Genomic DNA, 16,266 nt, shown 5'->3' with positions numbered 1-16,266 from the left:
TAATGTTCATAATTCTCTTTGGGGATCGGATCGAGTAGATACCCGTGAAAGAGAATTGGAAAGGTTCCTGATGAATTCTGAACTTATGCTTTTAAACGATGGGTCAGGAACCTTTTTCAATGCCAGAGATGGATCGACGTCCTGTATAGATCTTGCACTCATAAGAGGATCGATAGCACCGAGGGACAGCTTCCATGTTTTAGACGATTTGCATGGAATCGATCATTTCTCGGTGCAAATTGTAACTGATGTTACAAGAAAAATATACCCCATCTCTAAAAGATGGTTGTTTGAAAAGGCAGATTGGACGAGCTTCACGGCTAAGATGATACTGCTCGAAACAACTTGAGTTATCGGAGACGATGTCGACGCTATAACAGATGCGATACTTGACTCGGCACAATGAAAAAACCGCGGTATGGATCTGGCCGTCACTCCAAGCCCCTATTGGGTCTGAGTAATTATCAGAGAATCTGACCTCAGTGAGTGGTGAACCCCAGGTGGAAGACTTGGCGTTAGCGTCGAGAGCAACAAGCACTCTGATGCCCGGGAGACCGTCCAGAATCCTCCCCAACTTCGCCAACAAGTCATCGACACTCCATCCAAGCTGGAAGTATCCCGACACCAGTACAACATCGAGCGTACCCCTTCGTGACTCGCACGACGTTGAATTGGTCGTCAGAAAATTAAGGTATCCAGACGACACCCAACGAGAGCGAGCCGACTACGATCGCAGAGAGCGGCCGTTCCCCACGAGAATGAATAACATCAACCCCGTGGAAGCCGACCACGCTATCCCCGACCGTGTACGGCTCCTGGACCATGAGGACCTCCAGGTCGTCCTGGTCAGGAGCATTATTAATTAATTAATTATTATTAATAATTATTTATTATTATTATTATTAATTATTTATTATTATTATTATTAATTATTTATTATTATTATTATTAATTGTTATTGCTTTATATGCGCATAAAGCAATAATTGCACTGACACGTGGGAGTGGCACAGCCTAAACTACTGAGATATTGCTCATATGTGCTGAAATCATATTTATATCTGCTGCACGAATTCGTGAGACAAGGATTAGGTATAATAAATTTATACTCCTCTATTACTGTATTTGATTTCAGAAGGTCATTATTAATATCGCCTGTAACGTTAACGTTATCTTCGTCTGTAGATAGAAGGAAGTCTTTAATTTCTTCTAGGTGTTTATCTACCGGCATGTTACGAAATCTTACATAGAGATAAACAAATTTCAGTTTCATTTATCAAAAAATTTACTTTTAAACCTTCTGCAGTATATTTTCAGACTGAATTTTAACATCGTTTTTTATATGAATTGCAATTCCGGCAGATCTATAATCATCATTGCGATTAGAATAGCAGATTATAATCCTCGATAGGGTAAATTTTCGTTTCGTCACTATAAATCCAGTCTCAGATAAAAATTAACATACATAAAAACATATAAAACAATTAACATATACAATATACATATACAATTTACATATACATAAAAATTTATCGTTAAATTTACTTATTTCAAGCAAGGATAGATTTAAATTTTCTGCCATGCTTCGGATGTTTTGGACTGAAACAGATCATCATTGTTCGTAGGTTAGTAGTGTAGCAGTAAGGAAAGCCAAAATTAACTTTTTTGTGCTGTAATTCTCTTAGTATGTTTTATAATGACACTTATTTAACCTATTCAAATCTTTAGCCGTTTTTAGTACAATAACTGGCTGACCTTTTGTTTTTCTCATCGTGATTTTGATATTCCGGACCCACAAATATTTAAAACCTTTGTCACTTTTACCTGTTCTTGCCAGAACTAGAACTTTCCTTCTTTCCGGAGACAAAGCTTTCATTTAGATATAGGGGGATATCAGATGGAAGAATTAAGTGATGCTTTGAAAAGTCTCGTTTATTTCTTTTTCTTCTTCGGAGTAGTTCCTCTTTGTTCATTATTTTTGTAAATTTTATCAGTATTTCCGGAGGTTTGTCACCTTGGCGACCAGGAAGACGATTTGAAGTTACCTTGGAGTTACCGATTTGTTCATCCGTGATGTCATATCCTAGAGCACTTTCAACCGTCTAACTACACTCAGATGGTCTTCATTTTTATCCACGGGGTAATCATGCGATTCAAGGCAGTTGTTAGCTTTGGAATATTGTTGTTATTCGGAAACAGTGCGATAGGTTTTTGTTTTCCTTCTTAAGGTCATTAGTTTCTTAAAATTGAGCTTCGATCTTCTAAAGACACGTGTATATAATAGTTTTTCTTGAAGAATCATTTTCTTAAGGACATCTTCAGCGTCTGTATGACAAAATCGATCGATTTTTCTAATTCTCAGTCTATATTCTTCTGTTGTCTTCTCTCATTTCATTGAACAGATGGACCACCTACATTATCGAGAGTTTCACCTTTGATGCAGACGTTTCCAGAGACAAGCTTTTTCTCTTCTCTTTTCTGGTTCGCATATCCATTTATTTTGGTTTTTGATTATTTAGGAATTGATTTCATCTATTTTCAAGTTTACACAGGCACCGTGAAACTTGAAGTTATATTCACAATAGTTTATTTTTGGATTTTTAGCGATTCTGAGCGATTTATAACAGACTACACGACATTTTTGCAATTAAAATTTCAAATTTGTGGTAAGGAAATTCACTACAATTACAGAGAATTAAATTTAGAGCAAGTTTACGCGAATTAAAATTATCACGGGAGGATAAGACGCAGAAGACGAACACAACCGTTCGCCTCGACTGCTATAATAAATAGATAAATCAGAATATTTTACTTAAAAAAAAAAATTAACTTTATTATTTAAGACTACAAGCGTAATATTAATATTTTAATATCGCACGGCTTATCTTCTTTAAAAAGTGAATTATTTTTTCTTTTTTAGCGTTTTACATTTTTTATTTTTTGTAAGTAAAACCTTATTAAGTTTAGCAGTATTTGATCTTTAATAAAATATATTTGATCTTAGAACGTACAACGTATTTTTTGAAACGGCTAGTAAATAACAAACAACTATTTTATTTTGTTCGATAGATAGAAATCCATTATTTATTACATATTACGTTAGGTTTGCTATTCCGTGGTTATAAAAAACGATTGCTAATTTATTAAAAATAGCAATGGAAGCATAATAAGACCGTTTCTTTGATTTCGAAGTATCGTATCTGACTTTGATGAAATAATTATGTTGTCAGGTTTTACAGTCATTTTTTTCTTTCTTTTTAAGTAAGGGATCTTTCATTTTCAGTACTAAAAGTAAAATCGCAATAAAATATAAAGTATGTGAAAAATCAACCAAAGATTTTTTATTTCGATGCTTACAACATTACATTAAGTTCAAAAAACAATAACGTTCGTATTATTAACAATTGTTATTATATTAACAATATTCGTTATATTAACAATACTTATTATATTAACAATATTTACCGTTATTATATTACAATAGCCGGAAACGAGCCTCATCTAAAAAGATGATTTTTTAATGGAAGTTTGGATCCACTCCGAGCTATTCTAGTCCGATCGGCAAACCGTCTAGCAGAGAACGACCCCGCGGCTTTAATTTTTTCAGTTATTTGAACCGTATACTGCTGTAGACCAAGATTTTAATGCAAAATTACACCATGTTGTTGTTGAGGAAAGCCCGATTCTTGTGAGTGATGTGAAACGATAAATTTCAATTTTTCACGAACACTTGCACTTACAGCAGCAATATTCTCTCGACTGTTTGTATTTTGTGAATCGATGTTTTGACAAGGAGCAGAAGAAACTTTCCTCGAACTTTTTAACCGAACGATGAATTGTGCTTTTGTTTGTTCGATTATGCGCACTCTAAATAACGCGAAGTGTAACCGAAAAAATATACACAGCTGTAACCGATTCCATATTTCGATAATAAATTTTTATCGTTTGTAAACGTCGTTGAGGAGTGTAGCGTTCCGTGATGATTTGTCATAAACTACTGAAAACAAATGACGCTTGAAAATTAAAAAGAAATCATCATCGCCGCTAAAATTTATCAACATTTTGCGCTCGATTTGAAAAACCCCCTATAACATACGGTTAACGTAAGTAATAAATCTTTTGTAGTTTGGTGATTTCTTCATCACGAAATTATTATTCGAGGAATTAATTAATTGCGGTCTGCGAGACAGAACTATACGCCGGTTATACATAATTTCACTAGAACAGATAGGTGAATCGCCGTGTTACGATATAAAAAATTATAAATCAAAATATGTTTACCTGTTGTATATTTGTTGTTTTCTTGTGCGTTCGTCTTTCTAAATGTATATAGCATAATGAAGAAAAGAACTTTATTAATGTTTCCTGTAACAGAAAATAATACTTGTAATATTAACACACACACACACACACACACATACACACACAAATGTCACAGCCATGCAGTGTAAATGTAGTAATGTATTGGATATTTATTAGACATATATATTTTTTTTAATTTTGTAGTTCGTCATTAATTACGATAAACCGGTAGTGTAGGTGTGAATTAAATATTTTTAGTAACAAATTCAGTAACTTCCGTAATTTATCTGTTTTGATCGAATAAAAACACAAAACACTCAAATAAGATAAACTAAATAATTACTATATCGGACTACACTAGTCGCGTTAAATTTTTTTAGACGAGCAAAAAAAATCTTTGTTAATTGTAAAAAATGTTGAGGATGGTCTTATGTTAATCTCCAGTATTTTTTCTATGTGATTTCATCTCGGTATTCATATTCACTTTCGATAATCTAAAGAAAATTCTCTCTTTTTAAACTTTTTCACTAAAGATTTACACGAGTATGAAAAAATAAAAAAATGGCCTACTAACCGCTGAAGAAATAATATTTTCTCTTTGTCCTCGCTCGATTCGGTGAAGCTTTTTCGAGCAGCGGTTTTACTGTAACAGGCCAAGTAATATTGATTTTGTTTTTCAATCCAGACTGGTTATTAAATAAAAATAAAAAAATCGGTATTTTTATCGCGATAAGTCGAATAAGAAAATTTATAAAGCTATGATAAAAAACCGGGCCGATGAAGCAATATTTGTTAAAAAGTAAATAAATATTTTGTATATTATCTAACCTACGAATATGAATAGCCGGCGCCTTGATTTTTAAGCAGCAGCAGCTACTGTCCTATTATTATGCTAATAGAATATTTTCCTCTTTTCGACCGTTAAATCGGTTTTACTTTTTACCATTTCAAATACGCTTCGTTCCCGTCATTATAACGGTTACTTTTAATTATTTTAACGCTTTTTTATTCGGCTTAAGAAAACGAATATACCGGTTTAAAAAGTAACCGTTCTCGATCGAAATAAGACTACTACTGTTTTATAAACGGACGTTTATTAGAAATCCGTTGGGTTTTCGTTTTTGCTAAAAACGGCAGAATCGTGCCTTTTTAACGATGAGAGATGATTATTAAAAAAAATTAGTTATTAAATGAAAAAAAATACTTAAAAACTCACTCTTTAGTTTTTTTAAACAAATTTTAGTAACAAAACGAAATCACATAGGAAACAGAGAAGCGATATTAGACCGTCCACAATTTTTTTACATTAAATTTTAAACCCGGTACCAAAGATTCTAGTTTTATAATGGTCATATACAGGAATATTCTCTTTATTTATTTATTATTTTATTCGGCAACTTTATAAGCTTGTACGTTCGATTACAGCTGCCATCCTCCATTGTTTTCTTTACAGAGAGTAGTAAGTGCGTTTTGTAGCGCCTGGAAAACGTCAAGTCTAACGGGTTTCGAACTCATTACCGTCCGAATGTAAGTCAGGAACACCACCGCACCCTGCTACCAAATTCTGCGGAATGTTCAAAATAAATAAGGCTTTGAATCGGTTCGAATTAAAAAAAAAAATTATATTAAAAATACCTCTTCAACGTCATTAAAAATATAACGATAACAAATAAATAAGATGATTTTTGACTGAAAAAAACACAAATTTTAACTAATCGATTAAAAAAGTTTATTACAAGATTAAAGTTTAAAATACAACTATATCTTAAATTTTGTAAATTCTCACGCATTAAAATGAAACGATTACGTAAAACCGCTTTTTTTCGTAGGCTTATTTATTTATTTTTTAAATATTTTAGAATTTCACATCAGATAAAACCGATTGTATTAATTCATTTATTTTCATTTTCATAGCTTAAAATACGATACTCGTTTTTAGATTTATAAACGGTAACAAAAATGTGAAATTTTTTCTCGGATATTTTGTTTCTTAGATGTTATAATGTAATTACTTTTGATCTCGTTTATCGTAGATTAAAAACATTTCTTTTTCAGTTTGAATCAGTATCAGTGGATTAAGGGGTCAATTTTAACGTCGACGAAGGAGGTATTTCAGCGCTTCCATGATACAAGCCGAATTCTATGATGTTTGTGGTCGCGGCAAAAACAAATCTATTTATTTTCGTTTTATTATTTTTAGTTAGCGAACGGGGCATTCGTTTGAAATAATTTTTTTTTTAAATCATCGATATTTTTGAATTTTCCAGCGATTTGACAAATATTTTGAATTCTGAAATTTGAATTACGAATCAATGAAATCTTTTTACGGGTGATTTATATACGAAACATTATTTTAATTTAAATCTTTTTTTTAATTATTATTAAATAATCGGGGCTTTAGTGTTCGTGCGTGTACATAAACGTCGGAACGTAAATATAAAGCGACCCGAAGATCCTTAACGATTTAAAATAAAAATGTTTAAATTCTACATAGTAGAACGATTATTACCCTCCCGTACGTATAATTCACTGTTAAACCTTAAAAACGGGAGCCTAATTTCCTTCAGGGGATATGGGTGAAGGATATTTTATAACTTTATAATATGAACTATACCCGAGTTATAAATCGATTTAATTGCTTTGATAACGGACCCTAGATCATACTAGCCGAAATAAAAATTGGACGACCGAAGATAGGAATGGTTTCAAGACTTCCTTCTTATTGTCGTCTTAACTTCTGCTATCAAAAGTTTTTCTGGAAAAGATAAAAATACAAATTGATAAAAGCTAATTTTATAGTTATCGATACACGAATGTCGAGTTACAGAAACGCGACCGATTACGCACAATTTTTCTTTTAAATATACGAATAATTCATTTTTATTTTTTACTAAACGCATAAAAAATTCATCGTCGATGTTTAGGAAGCGTAAATACGTAGATTCACCGTAATAGTACACATAGAAATAGACGCTGCTAATAAAGTAGTACAGCGGACGGGGGATAATGTACCGCGACAAGACGTCGTAGGTAGCAAGAGACAGGTCCCCGGTCCGGCAATCTATCCCAGTCCTGCGCTTCAATTAAGCTTTCTAAACTTTGATGAATGATATCACGGTTTTCTAAAAACCGTGATATTTTTAATTAATTCTACGGAAAAACAACAACGGGTTAGTAACATAGGATGACATAAACAAAAGATTACCGTTAATTCTACTTACCGTCGACCGTCTTAGGAATGCAATCGGTACATTTATCAGTATTTTAGAATTACTTTTAAAGCTTTTAAGATAAGTTTTAACAAAGAATCTTCGACATATCTCCATAGTTCACGCATCAATGAAATAAGGATTGAATATTTATTAGTTTTATATTAAAATATCGTATGATGATTGAAGATACGTACGCGAATTCGAAAGTTTATAGTTCTAGTTGTAACTATCAGAGGAACAACGTTTTTATAGATGTATAATTCCGGATTTTAAACCGTGTATGCATTATCCTCTGTTCACCTTAAGGGAGGCTAGTATCCGCTATTTAACCGGTATAAAATACTAGGGTTACGATTAATTAAAATCTATTTTTTCATTTGGATCTGGTAATTTAAAATTTAAAAAATTCGCGATCGTAAAAATTTACACATAATTAAATAAAAAATTACGGGATATATATATATATATATATATATATATAAATATACACACACATACTGTAAAATCGCTTTTCGACCTCTGGCCCTGTGCTGTATAACTTGTGTTTACTGCTACTGGTAGCGATTTGTTCCTACAAGTGCAGCGTTCCTACGTTCACGTCGTCGGGGCTGACAACGATCAGTGGCTGCCAGTCAGCCTGCGTTGCTGTGGAGTTTGGGCTTCACAGCTACGTAGTGTGTTGCAGGAGTGCCACTGTCGGCTAAGTAAAGACATTTACTTTGTGTTGCATCGTATCCCCGTTCTTAGGTTCGTGAGGCCAATAATCTTTTCGATCCTCTCGCAGGTTCGGGGAGCGATTTTCGCTCCGACCTCGCTGGGGGTCGGATCTGGGAGCTTTTAGCTTTTGACGTTTCGGGTGGGGCTATGTGAGAACAGGTGGTCTTCTTGCTCGGGATATTTCAATGCTAGACGCTCACGTTACCTTGTGATAAATAGTTCAGACTGTACAGTCTGAACAGTACAGTCGGCGTTACAGTGTTTTTGTTTTGTACAAACAAAAGTCGGCAGTTCAGTCGGTGTTTTTGTTTTTCAGACGCTATGGAGCAATCCGGAGGAGATTGCTTAGAGAACCTTGTTGGCATAGTCAAGGACCTGGTTGCCGGCGATCCCTTCCTGCCGAGAAGGTTACTGGGTAGGTCTCTGCCGAGATCACGGTCCTCCGATAAGGAGGTCTTGGAGGTCTCCACGAAGGCAGTACTGCGACCAAATGCACCGGCGGATTGCACTAAAATTCCTGCCGAAACCTCCGCTACGAGCTGTGCGGGGAAGGCTGCGGCTGGAACCGTGCAGGGAGAGCGCGGTAGTGGAGAGGGAGCCAAGGCCAAAGGGCGGCTCCCCACGAAGTCGAAGAAAGTGGAATCCGACGATGTGGAGATCAGCTCGGTGCGGGAGGTCCCCGGGGTGAAGCCTGCTGTGAGCCAGGTGAGCTCACAGCAGGATACGACTGTATCGGGCGGATCGAGGAGATGCGGTCCGAATGGTCCAAAGTCTCCTCTAAGAAAGAGTCGCTTGTGGCACTGGAGTATCGACAGACGGTCGACTCCTTTTTAAGCGAGTGTAGCTTGATGGTTGCGGGTCTGACATTAAAATGCGACAGACTCCAAGGCGCCAACCTTGCCCTGGATTCAGTTGTTTCGCGACTGTCAGGGAAGGTCGACCAGGTTGTGGAGGGTGTTCGGGGTTTCAAACCGCCGACGAGTGAGGCTCTGGGCGAACGCCAGAAAGCCACTCAACGGGTGGAAGAGAAGATTTAGAAGCCCGTCTCTTTCGCCTCAAATGCTGCCATGTCTGCGCCTAAGCGGGTTGGTCCACCACCACCAGTTTAGGTTTCGGCGGCCAAAATAAAGCGGACTACTGTTAAGGTAGTCCCGCTTAAACCGGGTCCGGGGGCTACGTCGGTAGCGACAGAGCTAACCCTTAAAAAGTTTCTGAACTCTCGGAGAGAAAGGATGCAAGGTTCCCGGGTAACGAAAACAAGGGACCATACCATGGCGTGGTCTTGGAAATTGTTAGTGGGGCGAAGCAGCTGCTGGAGGCCGACGTTCTGCAGAAGAACGTACTAAAGGCTCAGCGGCTGGCCAAGCAAAGGCCGCAGATATTGGTATATGAAATGCCAAGGGCGATAAGGGTATAGCAGCCCGAAATACTCAGGGCCGTGCACGGTCAAAATCCTGCCTTGGATATGGCCTTCGAGGACTTCCTTAGGGAAACCAAGGTGGTTCAGCAGGTGGGGAAGAAGGAAGCCCTAAAGAGTCACTGGGTTATAGAGAATTCGTCTAAGATCCGGCAGGTCTTGATGGCAAGTGGACGTCTGTTTTTCGGGTGGATCTCATGTGGGGTTGTCGACCATATAGAAGTTGGCTGATGTTTCAAGTGTCAGGGCTTTGGTCACACCTCTGTCCGCTGCAGAGCGCATTCAAAGATGTGTGGTCACTGTGCTCTTCCGTGGCACAGGACACGCAATTGCCCTGCCAAGTCTGCGCTTGCCAAGTGCGCCGCCTGTACCTTGTGAAAGGCAGCGATGCTGGATACCTCGTCGCGGGTAGGCAGTGTAGGGGGTAGGAAATTGCTCGGGCGAGAGCTGTAAAGAATACAGCTTATGGCGACGACTGAATTGGGAGAAGCCATTGAGGACGGACTCCACCAATTTGAACGCTTGCGCCTGGGTCAGTTAAACCTGCATCATTCCCGGGCAGCCACCAATGAAGCCATGACGCTCCTCGAGGTCCACTTGGTATAGGAGCCGTATGCGGTCGGGGATATGGTGGTCGTGTTCCGCGGGGTAGATGTTATTCATTCTCGTGGGGGAACGGCCGCTCTTTGTGATCGTGATGAGCTCAGATTCGTTGGGTGTCTTCTGGATGCCCCGTTGGTCTGATGAGCAATTCACCGTTGTGCAAATCACGAGGGGTACGCTCGATGTCGTAGTTGTGTCGGGATACTTCCAGCCTGGATGGAGTATCGTTGACTTGCCGGCGAAGTTGGGCAGAATTCTGAACGATCTCCCCAGCATCAGATTGATGGTAGCTCTGGACGCTAAGTCTCCGCCTGAGGTTCACTTAAGTGATACTGGCTTATAACTTATGCGATCTTTTACGGAGGCGTTCTAAGAGCTCTAGATTCGCTATAATCTAACGGGTCTGGATCAGGAGAGAGTTAGGACCAAACTCTTGCGCACAGCACAACCGGGTACCTGAGTACAAGACTCATCTCCCGCGTTGGATCGATAGTTTGGCACCACGTCTAGCAAACGCCACTGGAAATTCGCTGGTCATGCTTCATCAAAGTTTAGCTGTTGCCTCGATACAAAATGCAAGATAATTCTCGCCACAAAATCTAATTGAATTTAAATTTACGTGGCTAGCATGGAAAGAGGTAGCTAGCCAAAACATAAATCAAAGATAAAGCCTTAAATTTACTCTAGGACGAGTGATGCTGTTGCCCAGCGGACACCACGTGGAGGTACCTTTCAGTATGACCAGAAGCTTGAAAAAACTGCCCCAGGGGCTCCTAACTAGCCTAGCTCGTTCGAAAGCGAGCACGTATAGCTTCGGAGTCCCAGATAGGAAGGAAACAGAAAGTAAAAGATACAAGTGCGTGTAAATGTAAGCAAGCCGGTTGAGTGTATTTAGATGCACATGCAATATATATAAAAAAAAAAAACTTTTTTTTTTTTCGTTATGGTCTCTTTGGACCGCGTTGAACGTTTTGCACAACAGATGTCTTCCGTCTGTTTTCCCAGTACAATTTCATTTCGTCTCGTTTAACTTGTTTTTGATCATCAGTCCACTGCCTCCCAGTTCTAGTCTTATCTGTAAGTTTCCGGAAAATGTGTTTATTAATTTTATCTGTAAACTCAGTTCTGTTACACTCATCGCCTTCGTTCAGTTGTAGTTCGCTGAGGTCCTTCTTAACTTCGACTACCCAATCCGTAGTCGCTTTCATATTTGTTAAAAAACTAAAGACGCGCTTCGTTAACCTATCATCCGAAATCCTGAGTATATGACCGTAGAACTTGACCCTTCGTTTTCTCATCGTTGACGTCAGCGGTTCGTTGTTCCCTTTATAAAGTTCTTCGTTACTTCTTAGTTTGTAAGATCCGTTTTCTAGTTTTCTTGGTCCCAATATTTTCCTCAAGATTCTTCTTTCATGTATTTCCATTTCCTTCAGTTCATTTTTTCCTGAGTATCAACATTCTGATGCGTAGAGTGCCTCTGGTTTGAGCACGGTAGTGTAAAAAAAAATATATATACTTTTTTTCGTGTAGTGGTGCGGCTTGGGGAAGAGTGTGCGTTTTCAGCCACACGGGTATGTCTTCGGACTAGCGGACTAGTCCGATGTTGTGTATGTACGCTAGTGTATTTGTTTGTGTGCCGTGTGGGCATGTATACCACCTCAGTGTCCAAGACCAGAATCCTCTTCTAGCGTGGCAACCCTACCTGTTGATCACTCCAAGTAGTCCTGTCACCTGGGTGCCTTAAAGATCGTGCTAAAAGCTAATACTAAAGTTACTTAACCTAACTGAAACTAAACTTAACCTAAGTGAGATCGCCCCTCAACCGCGCAGGGTACCTAATTCGCGTACGAACTCGGTGAAAATCCTACACACCGCTATACTGCCCACCATTTCACGGGTCTGTCCAAAAGTTACCCCTATATCTCGATATTTTCTACTCGTAAAATCTCGTACCACCTCACATTTTATGCAGTCAAATAGCACGTGGGCACTAGACTCATCGACTCTGCATTCGTCGCAGAGTGGGGTCTCCTTAAGACCGAGGTCGAACAATTTCTTATTAAGATTGCCGTGGCCGGTCAGGAATTGGGAGGTATAATGATCCCAATCCAGCCACTTCAACTTCATTCTCTTCGCCACATCAGGGAAAAAGCCATATGTCACCCGACCAGTGGTCGCGTCGTCATAGCGAGCCTGCCAAGTTTGCAGCGTCAACTCTCGCTATTCCTTACGAACCGAGCGCTTATTCTCACCGTTCTTAACCCGCCTATAAATTTCAGCACGTTCAACGACTAGTAAATCAATAGGAATTATCCCCCGAAAGAACTGTCAATGCTGCCGCCGAAGTCGTCTTATACGACTTGCAAATGGTAATGAGAGCAGAGCGCTGAGTTCGCAACAACTCTTCCCGACAAACCATTTTTCTTGCTAGGTCACTCTCCAGCTGTGTGACGCGTACGTCAATATCGCCTCGAATACTGTACGATAAATTACCCGACAAGCCCGGACGCCAGGCCCCACCTCTATTGCACATACTTTTCAATTTCACAAGGGAAACGAGCGCGTTGTCACAAAGATGGTCTAAATTGAGGGAGAAACTACATTCTTCCCCGATCCAGACACGTAAGTACTTTAATTTTTCCGCGTATGGCAACGGAACACCATCCATCTTCACGTTCCGGCGCACCGAAAGGGATTTCGTCTTTTTCAGGCTAATCAATTTACTTTTCTCAGGTGAGAACTGGAGCTTAGCCTCGTGGTCCCAGTTCGAGACTACATTTAGGGCAGTGCATCCCCTGGCCTCTACTTCGGCTCTAGTGTCACCTTCCACAAGCAACAGTATATCATCCGCATACGCGATGCTTATGCATCCCTCATCGAGATCCGAATTTAACAATTTATTTATGATTATATTCCAGAAAATCGGCCCGAGGTCAGACCCCTGCGGACAACCCTTCTTTGGCTCTTTCTCCAGCGTTTCACCACCGATGGTCAGCCGAACCTCCCTACCCCGAAAATAGTCCACAGTCAGATCTCAGATGTCTCCCGGACATGCAACGCCCAGCAGGCCGTCTAGAATAGACGGCCACCAGGCATTGTCCAACGCGCTCCTTATATCCAAACAAATGGTGAGCACCATTCTATACCGGCTATCCCTTACTTTTGTAACAACGAGGCTGATTGCGTCCGCCGTTCCAACACCGTGCCTAAAACCAAATTGTCGATCACTAAACGCCCTACGAGCTCGGAAGAGCTCATCAAGGCGGCTGGAAATCAGTTTTCAAGCACTTTTCCAAGCACTGAGAGAAGCGTTATTGGCCTATACGACTTCACGGTAGCTCTATCCAAGTCAAGAATCAGCTGAAGATCGCATACTTTCCATTCCATCGGAAAAACACCTTCACGCAAGTATTCATTATAAAGCCAGACCAAGGGGTCCCGCAATCTACCCTAAGACCGCTTGACCAGTTCACCGGTTATACCATCTATTCCCGGCGCCTTCTTATTAGGCAAGGTAAAAACTGCCTCTTTTACCTGGTCCAAACAACAGTCCCCGACAGGGTCAGAGCAGCGGCCCGCGTTCCGGACCGCCACTCTGAGCTCTCGATGGAAATTCCCATCCGTGTTCACGAACCGGCGACTGCTTTGTCTATACGTTTCTAGCAGGACAGCCCGCCTATCAGGGTTCCTACACCGCTGGTACCGCTTCCGATCCTTATACATCGTCCGCCGTAGTCTGTCTAGATCGCTAGACTACCAGGAAAAAGACTTCACAGTTCCTCTTGCGCGCGGCATAGAGGCTTCAGCTATTTCCATCAGCTGTCGCTGAATACGCGACACCGAGTTCGGAAGAATACCGCCCTCATCCCAATTAGTGGCTTGCAGCAGTTCATCGAACTTCCTCCAATCTGCTTTCCGAGTGAGAAGTCTTCCTTCCACAGCGGGAGCGACTCTCACACCAGGTTCCCAAGAATATTCAAACACGATCATCAGATGATCGCTAAACTGTTCAGGATGTATCCTCCAGTTGCTAATTTTGCGCAACGCTAGCCTATTATATAAAGTTACATCTATGTCCGCACTCCCTCGCAGAGTCTCAAAGATACGAAACCTGAAAGGCTGATTCAGCACATTCAGACCAGACTCAATGATTGCCTCCTCATATGCCCTACCTTTGTCAGTAACTCTATCGCTTAGAGGAGGTGTTAAGATCACCTCCGATGACAAGGTTCGCATTTTCGTATGTACGAGCAATTTTCCGTAGCACGTGAATGTATCTCCCTGGCGGGTCACGATACTGACAATGCACATTGAAAAAAAAGACGCTTTCCCCCCCCCCCCCAATTTTGATTTCGCTACATACTTAGTGCGCAGTCGAGTACTGTGACACCAAAAGCGCTCCTAGACCCGGTTTCGCTACAAAAGTAGCAGCCCATACGTGGTCAGCTCCGCTCATATGTAGGATTTTAGCTCTTCGCGGTCCTGGGACCTGGCCTCGTATACAATAGGGCTCCTGAATTAAAACGATGTCTAGCTTCAGTTTCTCCTCGATCCTAACGCAGTTGTCCAGGGAGGTCCTGGAGGGGGCTACGTTCACCTGGTCTATCTTCAACCTACTCATAGGAGGTGCGGTGCAGCTCCCTGGCGTAGGCCCTCTTTCGCACCGGGAAGTCCACACTGATGGTGGCGTGTTTTACCTAGTCGCCCGACTTGCCGGCCTTTGTGCAGTTAAGGCATGTCAGCTGACTCTCCTGTGTAACAGGACAGTCCCACATTTTGTGCCCCTCCGTACCGCAGGTGCGGCAAAGAGGCTCACTCGAACATCGCTTGGCCAAGTAACCAAACGCGAAACAGCACTTGAAACAGCGCAACGGGGCCATATCGTCAACGACTCGGCAGTAACCAAAACCGATAAACCATCGGTCCCGACTACGCATCAGATCCCGCATACGGGGCGAGCATTCCACCTCCACAGTGTACGCATCGCGCGCACGACTGAGGCGGCGACGGAATCTCTCGGAGAACTCTTTCTCAAGGTCCTCCTCCGTTATGCCCGACTTGTATTGGGCATTCTGCCTTAACCAGGCTGCCGGCAAGTCCTTCTTTGTAATGTCCGACGGCACGTCATAAATCAGTACCCTCGGACCCTTCTTAACCCGAACCTTGGCTTTTATGCCAACCTTGGCCCGCTGTTGGTGAAGACTCGGTTGAGTCTTGTTCGCCATTTCCAGTACAAATCCTTCGGAGATGAGCTTCACACGTCGCACCTGCAGCGTGCCCACAACCGGTCGCAGCATTTCCTTGGCTTTTTTCTCAAGAAGACCGTAGTCATCCTGTTCTCCTCCTCAGGAAACAAGAGCACACCCGGACTAGCTCCCGGAGGCCTTTTCTGCACAACAGAAGGGACGCTCCTATTAGACCTAATCGCCGGTGGCGCCTTCTTGGTGACCTCAGCGAAGGAGGGCATGTTTGCCTCCCTTCGGATGGTCACCATTTCTTTCTGCATCGTACCTTGTACGGACGATCTACTGGCTGAAGTGACTTCAGCCACAACTGCCTCCTTCAGCTCTGCGAACAGAGCCCGGACTCCACCTATCGCCTTTTTCGAGGCTTGGTGCAGGCCAGTCACCTGACCTGCCAGCCTAGCTTGTTCGAGGCGTATGTCCTCGAACAAGGAGCGTATGCCACGTAGAGCACCATCGACCTTGTCCATGGTGTCCTTGTTCACCTTACGCGCGCTGTCGTTCTCCAATCCGCTAAGCAAATCGGAGCAGAGCTTCTCTAGTCTCTCCCGCTCTGACCACAGGAGAGTCTCACCATTCTGTGGCGAGGTGCCGGATACCATCCCGCCTGCCGCCGAACCTTTGTTCTCACCATCCAGCCTCATCAGACCGCACACGCACTAATACCGTCAGTAGACATCGTGTAGTATATCCAAAAAAAGAAAGGAAATGAAGCTAACAGAAAAATATAATATAAAACGTTTGATCGCAGAGCGAGCAAACAAAATATTATG

At 41.3% G+C, this 16,266-nt stretch overlaps 1 pseudogene; it reads right to left on the bottom strand.

Annotated features, from left to right (window-relative positions):
• Window positions 1–1,680: 1,680 nt before the first annotated feature.
• Window positions 1,681–14,486, bottom strand: LOC142322576 (uncharacterized; annotated as a pseudogene).
• Between the last annotated feature and the right edge of the window lie 1,780 nt (window positions 14,487–16,266).

This window comes from Lycorma delicatula, chromosome 4 (assembly GCF_047948215.1).
Source record: "Lycorma delicatula isolate Av1 chromosome 4, ASM4794821v1, whole genome shotgun sequence".
Taxonomy (NCBI): domain Eukaryota; kingdom Metazoa; phylum Arthropoda; class Insecta; order Hemiptera; family Fulgoridae; genus Lycorma; species Lycorma delicatula.
This window is presented reverse-complemented; position numbering and strand designations above follow the sequence as displayed.